The sequence below is a fragment of the Bubalus kerabau genome, chromosome 23 (assembly GCF_029407905.1).
Source record: "Bubalus kerabau isolate K-KA32 ecotype Philippines breed swamp buffalo chromosome 23, PCC_UOA_SB_1v2, whole genome shotgun sequence".
NCBI lineage: Eukaryota > Metazoa > Chordata > Mammalia > Artiodactyla > Bovidae > Bubalus > Bubalus kerabau.
The window spans coordinates 19,457,758-19,471,731 of NC_073646.1; the positions used below are offsets into that span (position 1 = coordinate 19,457,758).

Here is a 13,974-nt window from a genome sequence, read left to right on the forward strand (position 1 = left end):
GACTCTTGAGAGTCCCTTGGACAGCAAGGAGATTAAACCAGTCAGTTCTAAAGGAAATCAGTCCTGAATATTCATTGGAAGGACTGATGTTGAAGCTGAAGCTCCAATACTTTGGCCACCTGATGCAAAGAACTGACTCTTTGGAAAAGACCCTGATGTTGGGAAAGATTGAGGCAGGAGGAAAAGGGGACAACAAAGGATGAGATAGTTGGATGGCATCACTGACTCGATGGACATGAGTTTGAGCAAGCTCTGGAAGTCACTGATGGACAGGGAGGCCTGGAGTGCTGCAGTCCATGGGGTTGCAAAGAGTTGGACACAACTGAGCAACTGAACTGAATGGGGCCAGATGCCATGATCTTAGTTTTTTGTGTTTCTTTTTATCTTAGTTTTTTTTTTTTTTTTTTTTTTAACATTTAGTCTTAACCAGCTCTTTCACTCTCCTCCTTCACCCTCATCAAGAGGCTCTTTAGTTCCTCTTTGCTTTCTGTCATTAGAATGATATCATGTGCATATTGACGTTTCTCCCACCTATCTTGATTCCAACTTGTAATTCATCCAGCCCAGCATTTCTCACAATGTGCTCAGTGTATAGATTAAATTAACTGGGTGACCCCAGACAGCCCTGTCATACTCCTTTCTCCATTTTGAACCAATCAGTTGTTCCATACAGGGTTCTAACTGTTGCCTCTTGACCCACATATGGGTTTCTCAGGAGACAGATAAGATGGTCTGGTATTCCCATCTCTCTAAGAACTTTTCACAGTTTTTCATGATCTACACATTCAAAGATTTTAGAATAGTTGATGAAACTAAGATAGATATTTTTCTGAAATTACCTTGCTGTCTCTATAATCCAGTGAATGTTGGCAATTTGATCTCTATTCCTCTTTCTTTTCTAAACCCAGCTTGGACATCTGGAAGTTCTTTGTTCACATGATGCTGCTGGATGTTCACAATCTAGCATGCAAGATTTTCAGCATGACCTTGCTAACATGGGAGATGAGTGCAATTGTCTGGTGGTTAGCACATTCTTTGGCACTACCCTTCTTGGGAATTGGGATGAGGATTGACCTTTTCTGGTCCTGTGGCCACTGCTGGGTCTTCCAGATCTGACATAATGAATGCAAAACCTTGATGGCATCCTCCTTTAGGTATCTGAATAGTTCTGCTGGAATTTCATCGCATCCACTAGCTTTATTAACAGCAGTGCTTCTTAAGTCCCACTTGACTTTGGACTCCAGAATGTCTGGCTCTGGGTGACTAACCATAGCATCATAATAATCCAGTTATATATTAAGATATTTTTTGTACAGTTCTTCCAAGTATTCGTTCCATCTCTTCTTGATCTCTTCAGTATCTACTAGATCTCTACCATTTCTGTCCTTTATTGTGCCCATCTTTGGGCGGGTTGCTCCCTTGATGTTACTGATTTTCCTGAAGAGATCTCTAGTCTTTCCCCTTTTGTTGTTTTCTTCTATTATTAAACACTGTTCATTGAAGAAGGCCTTCTTGTCTCTTCTAGCTATTCTTTGAAACTCTGCATTTCTCCCTTGCTTTTCTCTTCTCTTCATTCTTCCACTATTCATAAAGCCTCCTCAGATAACCACTTTGCCTCCTTGCTTTTCTTTTTCTTTGGGATAGTTTCGTTCACTGCCTCCTGTACAATATTACAGACCTCTGTCCATGGTTCTTCAGGCACACTGTTAATTAGATCTAGGCCCTTGAATCTGTTCATTACCTCTACTGTGAGTTCATGTGGGATTTGATTTAAGTGATACCTGGCTCACCTAGTGTTTTTTTCTGGTTTTCTTTGGTTTAAGCCTGAATTTTGCTATGAGAAGCTGATGATCTGAGCCACAGTCAGCTCCAGGTCTTGCTTTTGCTGACTGTATACAGCTTCTCTGTCTCCAGCTACAAAGAATGTAATCAATTTGAGGTGATGTTGATGTGTAAAGTAGTCTCTTGTGTTGTTGGAAAAGGGTATTTGCTATGACTAGGGCATTCTCTTGGCAGAATTCAGTTACCTTTTGCCCTGCTTCATTTTGTTCTCCAAGGCCAAACTTGCCTGTTACTTGAGGTGTATCTTGACTTCCTAATTTTGCAATCCAGTCCCCGATGATGAGTAGAACATCTTTTTTAGGTGTTAGTTCTAGGAGGTCTTCTAGGTCTTCATAAAACTGGTCAACTTCAACTTCTTCAGCATCAAAGGTAGGATCATTGACTTGGATTACTATGATGTTGAATGGTTTGTGTTGGAAACAAACCTAGATCATTCTGTTATTTTTGAGGTTGCACCCAAGTACTGTATTTTGGACTCTTTTGTTGATTATGAGGGCTACTCTTTTCTTATATGGGATTTTTGCCCACAGTAGTAGATATAATGGTCATCTGAATTAAATTCACCCATTCCTGTCCATTTTAATTCATGGATTCCTAGGATGTCACTGTTTATTCTTACCATCTTCTGTTTGACCACATCCAATTTTCCTTGATTTATGGACCTAACATTCCAGGTTCCAGTACAATACTGTTCTTTGCAGCATTGGATTTTACTTTTGTAACCAAGGACATCCACAGCTGAAGGTTGCATTTGCTTTGGTCCAGATGCTTCATTCATTCTGAGGCTATTGGTAATTCTCCTCTGCTCTTTCCCAGTAGCATATTGGACACCTTCAGACCTGGGGGATGCATCTTTTGGTGTCATAGCTTTTTATGTATATGCTCTTTATGCAGTCTTATACATATATATATATATAGGCTTCACTGGTGGCTCAGACAGTAAAGCATCTGTCTACAATGCAGGAGACCCGGGTTTGATCCCTGGGTTGGGAAGATTGCCTGGAGAAGGACACGGCAATCCACTCCAGTACTATTGCCTGGAAAATCCCATGGACAGAGGAGCTTGGTAGGCTACAGTCCATGGGGTCACAAAGAGTCAGACACTACTGAGCGACTTCACTTCACTTCACTTCATACATATATATAGATATAGATACATAGATGTCATTTATATATCTATATCCATGTGTATATACATATCTCAAAATGATGCTTAGACTTTTGCTCTTCTCCACATTTCTCAACTAAAGCTCAAAGCTAAGAATTAAGAGGCACTGTCTCAGCCATTTCCAGTGTAAAAGGAACTGTAAACAAAGACTAAGTTAGGTACATCTCTCCAAGTTTGGAAAAAGATGACTTAATTAGCCCTGCTACATCCACACCACTCTGCTTCTCAATTTACATCAAAGTCTGGTCAGGGGACAGAAGAGACTGCTGTCACCTCCCTTTCCTACTTCTTATTTCCACTTTAGTCAATGCTGCTAAGAATGTTTTCACCCCCTTTGCAGAGAGGGGCATAAAGGGAATCCCTTATAAAGGTTAAAGGTGTTTGGGAGAAAAAGAAACTGGCATCATATTCCTGAGTTGATGTACCCTTCCACCTGGTTAAGTGAGAAAATGAGCCAGGATGGCAAGAAGAGATAGGTGGCAGGATACAGAGAGGGAAAATGGGGAGGGACACAACAACAGAGGAGAGGACTGTAGCCCAAGACAAAGTATTCTAAAGATGTGTGAGTTATCTGTGTCAAGTAGACTCCCAGAAAGTACTTGGGCTTAAACAGGTAGACCCAGCAGATAGAGGATTAAAGACACATTGTCATGGTGACTCCTGTTACCCTAGTATTTTTTCCTTATCCCCAAGAAGAGAATATCTAGAGTTTAGAATTGGGAAGGGAGAGAAAGTGGGAGATCGATAAGACTGCTTGTTTCTATTCCAGGCACTAGACTTGGAGGAGCCACAAAAATGTGGTCAGCCCTCCTGTCCAATGCTGGTTCTCAGAAGTACAGAGCAAGTCTGTGCTGAAGGGAGAGGAACAGGTAAAAGGTACATTGTGTTTGAGATTTAAATTTTGAGTGGACAAACTTTTAATAACTGAAAGTTATTGGAAAGTTGTAGGACTATCCCAAGAAGTCTTTCATTTTTCTCAGTTTAATTACTGTGTGTTTTGGTGTGTTCCTCCTTGGGTTTACCTACCTGGGACTCTGCACTTCCTAGACATGAATAACCTGTTTCCTTTCCCATGTCAGGGAAGTTTTCAGCTATTATTGCTTTAAATATTTCCTCAGGTACTTTCTCTTTAACTTTCTTCTCCTTCTAGGACCCCTAATAATGTGAATGTTGGTGCATTTAATGTTGTCCCAGAGGTCTTCATTTATTTTCACTCTTTTTTTCCTTTATTCTGTTCTGGGGCCTTCATTTCTACCATTCTGTTTTCTAGGTCAGTTATCTGTTCTTCTGCCTCAGTTACTCTGCTATTGATTCCTTCTAGTGTATTTTTTATTACAGATATTGTATTGTTCATCTCTGTTTGTTTGTTCTTTAATATTTGCCTCCATTCTTTTTCCAAAGTCTTGGATCTTCTTTATTATCATTATTCTGAATTCTTTTCCTAGCAGGTTTCCTATCTTTGTTTCTTCTAGTGTTTTATCTTGTTCTTTCATGTAGGACATATTCTTATGCCATCTCATTCTGTCTAACTTTCTGTGATTGTGGTTTCTATTCTGAAGACTGCATGGTTGTAGTTGTTTTTGCTTCTGCTGTCTTTCCCCTGTTGGATGAAGCTGTCTAAGAGGCTTGTGCAGGCTTCCTAATGGGAGGGACTCCACGGGTAGGTGGAGCTGGGTCTTGTCCCTCTGAAGGGCAGGGCCATGCTTAGAAAAACTTTAATCTGTTTAAGGTTTAAGGTTTAAGCTGTCTGCTGATGGGTGGAGCTGTATTCCTGTCCTGTTGGTTGTTTGGCCTAAGGCATCCGAAGAGATCAGCCCTGGGATTTCTTTGGAAGGAATGATGCTGAAACTCCAGTACTTTGGCCACCTCACGCGAAGAGTTGACTCATTGGAAAAGACTGATGCTGGGAGGGATTGGGGGCAAGAGGAGAAGGGGACGACAGAGGATGAGATGGCTGGATGGAATCACTGAATTGATGGATGTGAGTCTCAGTGAACTCTGGGAGTTGGTGATGGACAGGGAGGCCTGGCATTCTGCGATTCATGGGGTCGCAAAGAGTTGGAAATGACTGAGCAACTGATCTGATCTGATCTGATCTGATCCGAAGTCTACTGGCTATTGGGTACAGGTAATGGCAGCCTCTGGGAGGGCTTATGGCAAAGTGTACTCCCTAGAACTACCACCACCACTGTCTTTGTCCCTACTGTAAGCCACAGCCATCCCCTGGCTCTTCAGGAGACCCTCCAATACTAACAGGTAGGTCTGACCTGGTGTCTTATGAGGTCACTAATTTTTTTTCTCCTATGTGCATGGGACCTTGCATGTATCCTCCAAGAATAGAATCTCTGTTTCCCCTAGTCCTGTGGACTACCTGTAATCAAACCATCAGATCAGTCGCTCAGTCGTGTCCGACTCTTTGCGACCCCATGAATCGCAGCACGCCAGGCCTTCCTGTCCATCACCAACTCCCGGAGTTCACCCAGACTCACGTCCATCAAGTCAGTGATGCCATCCAGCCATCTCATCCTCTGTCGTCCCCTTCTCCTCTTGCCCCCAATCCCTCCCAGCATCAGAGTCTTTTCCAATGAGTCAACTCTTCGCATGAGGTGGCCAAAGTACTGGAGTTTCAGCTTTAGCATCATTCCTTCCAAAGAAATCCCAGGGCTGATCTTCAGAATGGACTGGTTGGATCTCCTTGCAGTCCAAGGGACTCTCAAGAGTCTTCTCCAACACCACAGTTCAAAAGCATCAATTCTTCGGTGCTCAGCTTTCTTCACAGTCCAATTCTCACATCCATACATGACCACAGGAAAAACCATAGCCTTGACTAGACAGACCTTTGTTGGCAAAGTAATGTCTCTGCTTTTGAATATGCTATCTAGGTTGGTCATAACTTTCCTTCCAAGGAGTAAGCATCTTTTAATTTCATGGCTGCAGTCACCATCTGCAGTGATTTTGGAGCTCAAAAAAATAAAGTCTGACACTGTTTCCACTGTTTCCTCATCTATTTCCCATGAAGTGATGGGACCAGATGCCATGATCTTTGTTTTCTGAATGTTGAGCTTTAATCAAACCATACTGGCTTTCAAAGCCGGATTCTTTGGGGGCTCCTTCTCCTATTTGTTGGACCCCCAGACTGGGAAGTCTGATGTGGGGCTCAGGACTTTCTCTCCTGTGGGAGGGCCTCTGTGGTATAATTACTCTCCAGTCTGTAGGTCTCCACCCAGCATGTATGGGATTTGGTCTTATTGTGATTGCACCCCTTCAACAATCTTGTTGTGTTTTCTTTATCTTTGGATGTAGGGTATCTTTTTTGATAGATTTCCATGTCTTTCTGTCAATAAATGTTCTGCAGTTAGTTGTGATTTTTGTGTTTCTGTAAGAAGGGGTGAGCCCATGTCCTTCTACTCCACTATATTGAGCTCAACCCCCCTCCAAGAAGTCATTAAGTGATGGAAAAAGGGTATTGAATATTGAGGAGGAAAACAGAAATTGAGGGGGAAATAGTTTTAAGAGTCATTTGAAAAGCTACATATAAATTATACATATTAACTAATTTTTATAGATATTCAATATATATAGATTTACATGCTGCTGCTGCTGTTAAGTCGCTTCAGTCGTGTCCAACTCTGTGGGACCCCATGGACTGCAGCCCACCAGGCTTCTCCGTCCATGGGATTCTCCAGGCAAGAACACTGGAGTGGGTTGCCATTTCCTTCTCCAATGCATGAAAGTGGAAAGTGAAAGTGAAGTCACTCAGTCATGTCTGATTCTTAGCGACCCCATGGACTGCAGCCTACCAGGCTCCTCCATCCATGGGATTTTCCGGGCAACAGTACTGGAGTGGGGTGCCATTGCCTTCTCCTAGATTTACATATCTATATCTATATATCTCCCTTGCACTCCCCCCCCCACACACACACAGTTACATAACACATTTGGTGACAACTTTATGTCATTCTGTATCTTTTATACAGAATGTATAATGCATATGTTCTTTTTACAAGTTAAAATAAGGTGCCATTTTCTTGATGTAGATATTCACCAAAGTATTTCTCTTTCCTCCTTGGGTATACAGCTAGACTAATATTCAGCCCCCTATAGGTAAGGGTGGAGAAACATGGGTAGATGTGATGCATGCTTCTAGGCCTAAATTCTTGAGATCCTCCACAAATGCACTCTTGTGATGTTCCCTTGCTCTGGCTCTTACTCTCCTGCTTGTCAACTTGCTGATTTTAGAGGATCCAATAGAGGAATATTAGGAAGCCTAGGAGAGAGTGAAATCTATGAATATAAGGACTCTGACTACTGTATAGAGGGGAGCCATCTAGGAAAGTCCATCAACCAGGAACTTCTGCATTAGATTTAAGCCTCTGAGTTCCGGGTTTGTTTCTGCAGCACAGCCTAAAAGAAAGAAAGTGAAGTCGCTTAGTCGTGTCCAACTCTTTGTGAACCTGTGGACTGTGTCCATGGGATTTTCCAGGCAAGAGTACTGGAGTGGGTTGCCATTTCCTTCTCCAGGGGATCTTCCCAAGCCAGGAAGCGAACCCAGGTCTCCCGTATTGTAGACAGATGCTTTAACGTCTGAGCCACCAGGGAAGTCTAAGCCTGTGTGCAGCACAGCCTAGCACATGTTAACTAATATACTGGCAATCTAAAGTTTGTTCAGAATGTCTTTACTATTCTTGTTAAAGTCTTATTGTCTATAGTGATTATGAACACTCTCTTTCTGATAAATTAAAAGAATAGGCCTCATAACAAAATGAAGAAAGTGTGGGTTTTGAGATCTGACCTGAGTAGACAGCCCAGCCCTGTTGTTTCTTTGGCAGTCTCAGAGGGAAATTTTAGCCTGTTAGCCAGGCCTCTGTTTTCTTGCCAAAACACCACACTGTACTTCTTACTTTCTCCTTAGAAAATGCATATGAAGTAGACTTCTGTCTGGAAGTAGATTACAAAATGGTTGAGACAATTCTATAAATTTTTTTTTCCTTTTTCCTGTAGAACCATTTATGAAAATGTTTTATTTTTGAAGAATTTTTTGGTTATTGTTATTTAAATTATTTGGGGATATATTCATAACTTCAGACTATTTTACTAATACATTTTGAGAAAATATTTAGCCAACCTTGGCTGGTGCGATAGGAACTCAGGAGAGATGGAGACTATTCCAGGTAACATTTTCCCCTATTTGACTTAATTGTGCCAGTTCCACAAAGCACACACACCCAGCTCTTTGAAAGTGATGGGAAAACCTCAGTGGGGCTCAGAAAAGGCCTGCCATTTTCCCTCTGCTTTTGTATCCCGAAGTTGGTCTACATAGGAGTCAGGGTCTACTGGGAAGAATAAAAATGGAAAGATGGGGTCTAATCACATGTTGGTTATATTACCTTGCCTTTTCCCCTTCTCCCTTCCCTTGGGAACTTTATGGGTAGGCAACATAAGGGCTGTTTCGACATGTTCATTATCAAAATCTTTGCTCCAGTCAAGTTGATTCTAAGTGTAATCAAATGACTTGACATTAAAGTAGAAGGATATTACCCTTCTAACAGAGTCACTTTGAAGCTGTATGATTTATTTTACGGTTCTTTGTTCTCTGCTCAACATTATTTCCTCATTTAAAAAAAAAAAGGGCATAGTTCTACTTACCTTACAGAGATGCTATATGGCCTATGAAAAACATTCAAGAAATGGTAATCCTCTTCCACTCTATGTAAGAGATGTTCTGAGGGAATTAAAGCTTAGGGCCCTTTAAGAAGGAGGTGAGCATTCTTGCTGATGCTTTCCTTAAGCCTTGTGCAACAATGTATCTTATCCAAGAACTGGCCTTTCAGTTCAGTTCAGGCGCTCAGTCCTGTCTGACTCTCTGCTATCCCATGAATCATGGCACGCCAGGCCTCCCTGTCCATCACCAACTCCTGGAGTTCACTCAAACTCATGTCCATAGAGTCAGTGATGCCATCCAGCCATCTCATCCTCTGTCGTCCCCTTCTCCTCCTACCCCCAATCCCTCCCAGCATCAGAGTCTTTTCCAATGAGTCAACTCTTCACATGAGGTGGCCAAAGTATTGGAGTTTCAGCTTCAGCATCAGTCCTTCCAATGAACACCCAGGACTGATCTCCTTTAGAATGGACTGGTTGGATCTCCTTGCAGTCCATGGGACTCTCAAGAGTCTTCTCCAACACCACAGTTGAAAAGCATCAATTCTTCGGTGCTCAGCTTTCTTCACAGTCCAACTCTCACATCCATACATGACCACTGGAAAATCCATAGCCTTGACTAGACCGACCTTTGTTAGCAAAGTACCCCAGCTGATGATCACACAGCACAATATCTTACTCATGGAAGTACTTTTCTTAGACTCTGTGTTAATAATTATAACTGTAACAAATCTTGCCTGGGAATCTGTTTCTCAGCAACAATATATCTCACCCAGAAACATATTGCCCAGAACCCTTTCCTTCTGACTAATCTTGTACTGAAGGTATCTCAGGATGTATGCCTTGGGAAAGGGTCTAATGGAACTTGTACAACCTTGAAGTGTTCTTTTTATCTATTCTCAGCAGCCAGTTGAGAAGTTTGCAATGCCCTGCTTAGTGAGGCGGGTACTCTACTACCCGCTTCTAATGTCTGTGTCAGTAGCTTTTTCTGTCACTTTCACTTTAAATAAACATCTACACAAAGCTCTGAGTGACTGAGACTGTCCTCAATCCCAGTGTTAAATATTCTTTGGAAACCACGAATCTGGCAGCACCGTTCACTGTAAGATATCAGTTCCAACACTAAACTCATTTTCTTGTTGTTATGATGGAAAAGGAGGTATGTTAAAAGAACCTCTCAGAAACCTGGTGTTGACTGGGAAGTGCATTTATTTATTCAGATTTTTCTTAAGACAGGTGGGTATAAGAATGATTCCAATCACTTAGGTTAGAATTCTCCAGGAGACTTCGTTTCAAATAATCAGAAGATGACTCAAGTGCAATGGATTATTCTCTGGGATTAAACTTGGAGTGAGGGTGGTTATTATACTTGAGTTGCATGCTTGAGAAGAAAACCTGATCTACTTCCAGAGAAAACAGATCTCTCTGTAAAATGAGGGATGCAGTGTTAACAAAATACACTGGGTAAATTTTAAAGCTCTAATTGGTTTTATTGCACAATTTATGAATTGAAAAGTGTCCCATCTAGCAAACAGAGAGGAACACCAAAGAACTACAGAGAGGGAAAAGTGTTTAAAAGCAAGACAAGGAAATCATAGACAAAAACTATTACTTCAGATTTATCTGTGGGGAACAAATGGGTCTAAGTGGCAGATGACTTCATCTTTCTTTTGGGGATGGAAAGGATTACTTCATTGGTGCTGATCAATAAATTTCTTATTGACCAGTTAGAATTACATTCATGGAGAATGTTGTGAGCTTTTGAAAGACTACAAGGAACCAGGGAGATTATTGTAATTATTATAAACAGGATAATTCCCAACATTTGGTGTGTACTGTGGAACCATGGTCCCTAAGGACGAAACCCAATCAAAATCAAATAAGTTGAAAAAACACTCTAAAGTAGTCATCTTTTTAAGCCAAGTTGGATCATTTCAGTGGTTTCATGTAACTAAATTTTAACCTCCTCAGAAATGTTCATCTACATGCAGTGGGTGTGTTGGCTACAACACAGACACTTCCTTGTTCAGCTAAAAGGCAATCAAGGGCTAACCTATTATCAAGAACAACTTTGGCCAAAGAATCTAAAGATTTTGTTAGACAATTATTGCTAAAGCAGCAGATCCTGCAACATTTTTAAGAGTAAGGAGAGGCTCCTTGTATGTAGGGAAGTAAGAATCTATCAAAGGGAGCTAATTTTGAATCTTGAATGCCTCCTGGTAATTTCTATTTGAATTTGTATAAGGGTTCTGGTTACCCTTACTTTATATTCCTTTCTTTGTATAGATCCTGAATGCAAAATTCCCCAAGTTTACAGTAGTTAAGCAGAGATAGGGGTTCTCTGGCAGCCAGTGCAGATATGATTTTTTTTTTTTTAATGACAAATCCATCAGTCTGAGAAATTACCTACACCCTCCCTCTCCTTAACAAAGGCCTGGGAGATACAGTCAATGGTGTCATCTTTCCAGGCTAAAGGAAGAAAGAGAAAAAGAGAGGGTTTTATATCTTGTTAAAGTATTAAGTCCTAATCTGGCATCTTGGAAGGAAGCGGTCTACTTTGATGTCAGCTACTTATTTTCCCAGTCAATTTGATTTGGCATTCTCTAGTGTTTCTATTGGATCAGATGTCAGGTAGAGCCTTCTTTAGCTGTGAGACGTACATACAAAGTTCAAGTCCCTGAAGTTTGGCTGCCACCTGGATAGTGAAGAGGACCTGAAACAGTCTCTTCCAAGGAGATTTAAGAGCAGTCTTGGTTCTTACTATCTCCAAATGAGAAGGATGGGGGAAAAAATGTAAATGTTTGTTTGGAGACTTGTAGCCAGATTTCAGGAAGCTGGAAGAATTTAAAATCCAGTCCAGGGAATTCCCCAGCAGTCCAGTTAGGACTTAGCACTTTCAGTCTGGTGACCTAGGTTCAATCTCTGGTCAAGGAACTAAGATCCCACAAACTACATAGCCAAAGAAAGGAAGAAAGAAAGAATCCCGTCCAGTTTACAAGTATAAAAGAAAACTCCAAAGTTGATTAACAGGATTATAATCTAACATCAACAAAAAAAGTGCAAACATAATTTTTCTCTTTCAATTGCTCCTGTTTTTCTTTTCTTTTTTTTTCTAGGATAATTAAAGTAAAACTAATGTTTACATGAGACTTAGCCTAAATATTTACATAAATACAATAAGAATAGTGATTGGCCATATAAATTCCTTTGAAGACTGCTTTGCTAGAACTTTTTATAAATTTAAACTTTCAAGGCCAGGAAACCAAACTAAAGTTCAAGTAAGTCCTTAAAGCTGTCTGATCATAGCTGAGTCTATTCATATTTATTTCAAATGTTATTACAGTCAAAGCATTGATTCTAATTACAATGTTTCTAATTGTCCTGTTACAGGATAGCAGATTTTTATTGAACTTATGTAAATAACTATGTTGCCAGAAAAGAACACTAAACAGTTTCCATATATTGGAGACAGGTAGGGAGAAAAAGTAAATGTTTCATCTTTGTTTACAAAGGTATATTTTATCAAATTGATGTAAGTCCAAATAGCTTAGGAAAAAACATTTACTTAAATCTGGAATAGGAAAATATTAGGGAACTGGCAATGTTTCCAAAAAAAAGTCATAAGAACTGTAATTATCCTCCTCAGCTTATTCACTCTGATGTTATTAATTCTTATTCTTGAATCCTCTTTTCCTCCTGGTTCTAGAAGAAACTAGGAAGAAAAAAGAATTACCAGTTCAGTTTTATGATCTTAAAGTTAGCAGAAAACTGCACTTGTCAAAGTTCTTTTCCATGAATTCTCTTTGAAAATTCACTTTTGCAGGAGGGCTTTTGTAAAAGCATCAGAGTAAAACAATAATTCTCTGCAAATGACAAAGAGTTTAAAATGCCCATTAGGACGAGAGTTCATTATAATGGAATTAATAAGGAAATTTGGTTATATCTGTGACAAACAACATTTTAAGATAATAACTAGAATTATGACCGATACACTAGGACACATCAGATTTCCAGGATACGTAGAATTATGACTGATACTACCAGGACACATCAGATTTCCAGGAATGTCATACAATTTCTGAAACAAATCTAACCCATATAAACAAAACATAAAGAAGGCTTTGTGTTACTTATTTGACACTACTTCCCATGTAATTTTGAGACAGGAAGACAAGAGTATAGCTATTTTGGAAAAGAACTGAGAAACGGGCTTGGGCAAAACAGACCTTAGAAGCTAATGCACAGAGGCCCTGGGGTCTGAGTCCCAGAGACAAGAATCAGAAATAAAATATTAACTTTATCTCTGTTACACTAAGGAGTGTACCTAGAAATTCAACTATAAACTATAACTTTATGTCTTTTGATGTTTTCTTGCAGAAAATTCTCATGCACTCCTCTTCCCTAATAGAAACACTCCCTATTCCTGATAGCCACCTTGAAGCCATCTACTACTTATCAAGAGGTCTGACAGTTTCTGGAAATTATCAGTGATCATGAGACAAACTTGCCCTTTGGTTATAAAAGCAACCTGCCCATTCTATCCCTCGAGTTGGCACTTTTGTTCCCACCTTTTCCTTTGAGCACACGCTATCTCTTTTAATAAAAAGCTTTGCTTGTCTTAAAGTCTTATGGAAGCAATATTCATTTCTATGGTATTGCTGTCTAAGAATCAGGAAAGGGCCTCTTAACATACCAAATAAGCCTAAATAAGCTCTCTACCTTTTTATAAGGAGAGAGAAAAAATCTTTTGAAATGTTTTAGAGACGCTTTGGAAATTTTCAAAGTTACTTTGCGGTCAAAAAGGACTACATACAGAATTTGATTTGGGGAAGTTTGTCACAAGATCTCAACAAAGGTTTTAAAATAACTTGGTTAAATAGGATCATAGGTCACTGTGAAACAGCACTTAGTTACCCATTCAACTAAAGTGACAACAGAAAATGTTAAGGCAAATACAGAAAGTTAAATAGATTTCTTTTTAACTTTAGCTTTTTTAATAGAGAAGATTAGGATTTCTGAACACAGAAACTTATTTGACAAAACACAGAATTCCTGTTTTTAGGAAGATGCTTTTGAAAGGTAAATAAAAATCTTTTGTAATCTGTTATCAAGAGCAAACCAAGAGCCCAAAAGACTTTGTCCTTACAGCAGAGAGAAAACCAAATGATAATTTTACAGCAGTTTATTTTTGGTATTAAAACCCTTATACTTAGTTAAATTCAAATCTTAGCCAGTTCTGACTACACAAAAATATTCCTTTCCAAAGATTTCTTTGTCACGAATCTTCTTTTACTGAAAACACATGT

At 39.8% G+C, this 13,974-nt stretch overlaps 1 protein-coding gene across 1 annotated transcript in view; it reads left to right on the plus strand.

The window, feature by feature from the left end:
- ACSM3 (acyl-CoA synthetase medium chain family member 3) overlaps positions 1–13,974 on the plus strand; it is an 83,289-nt gene that overhangs the window by 2,203 nt on the left and 67,112 nt on the right. The gene's annotated exons all lie outside the window — the stretch shown is intronic.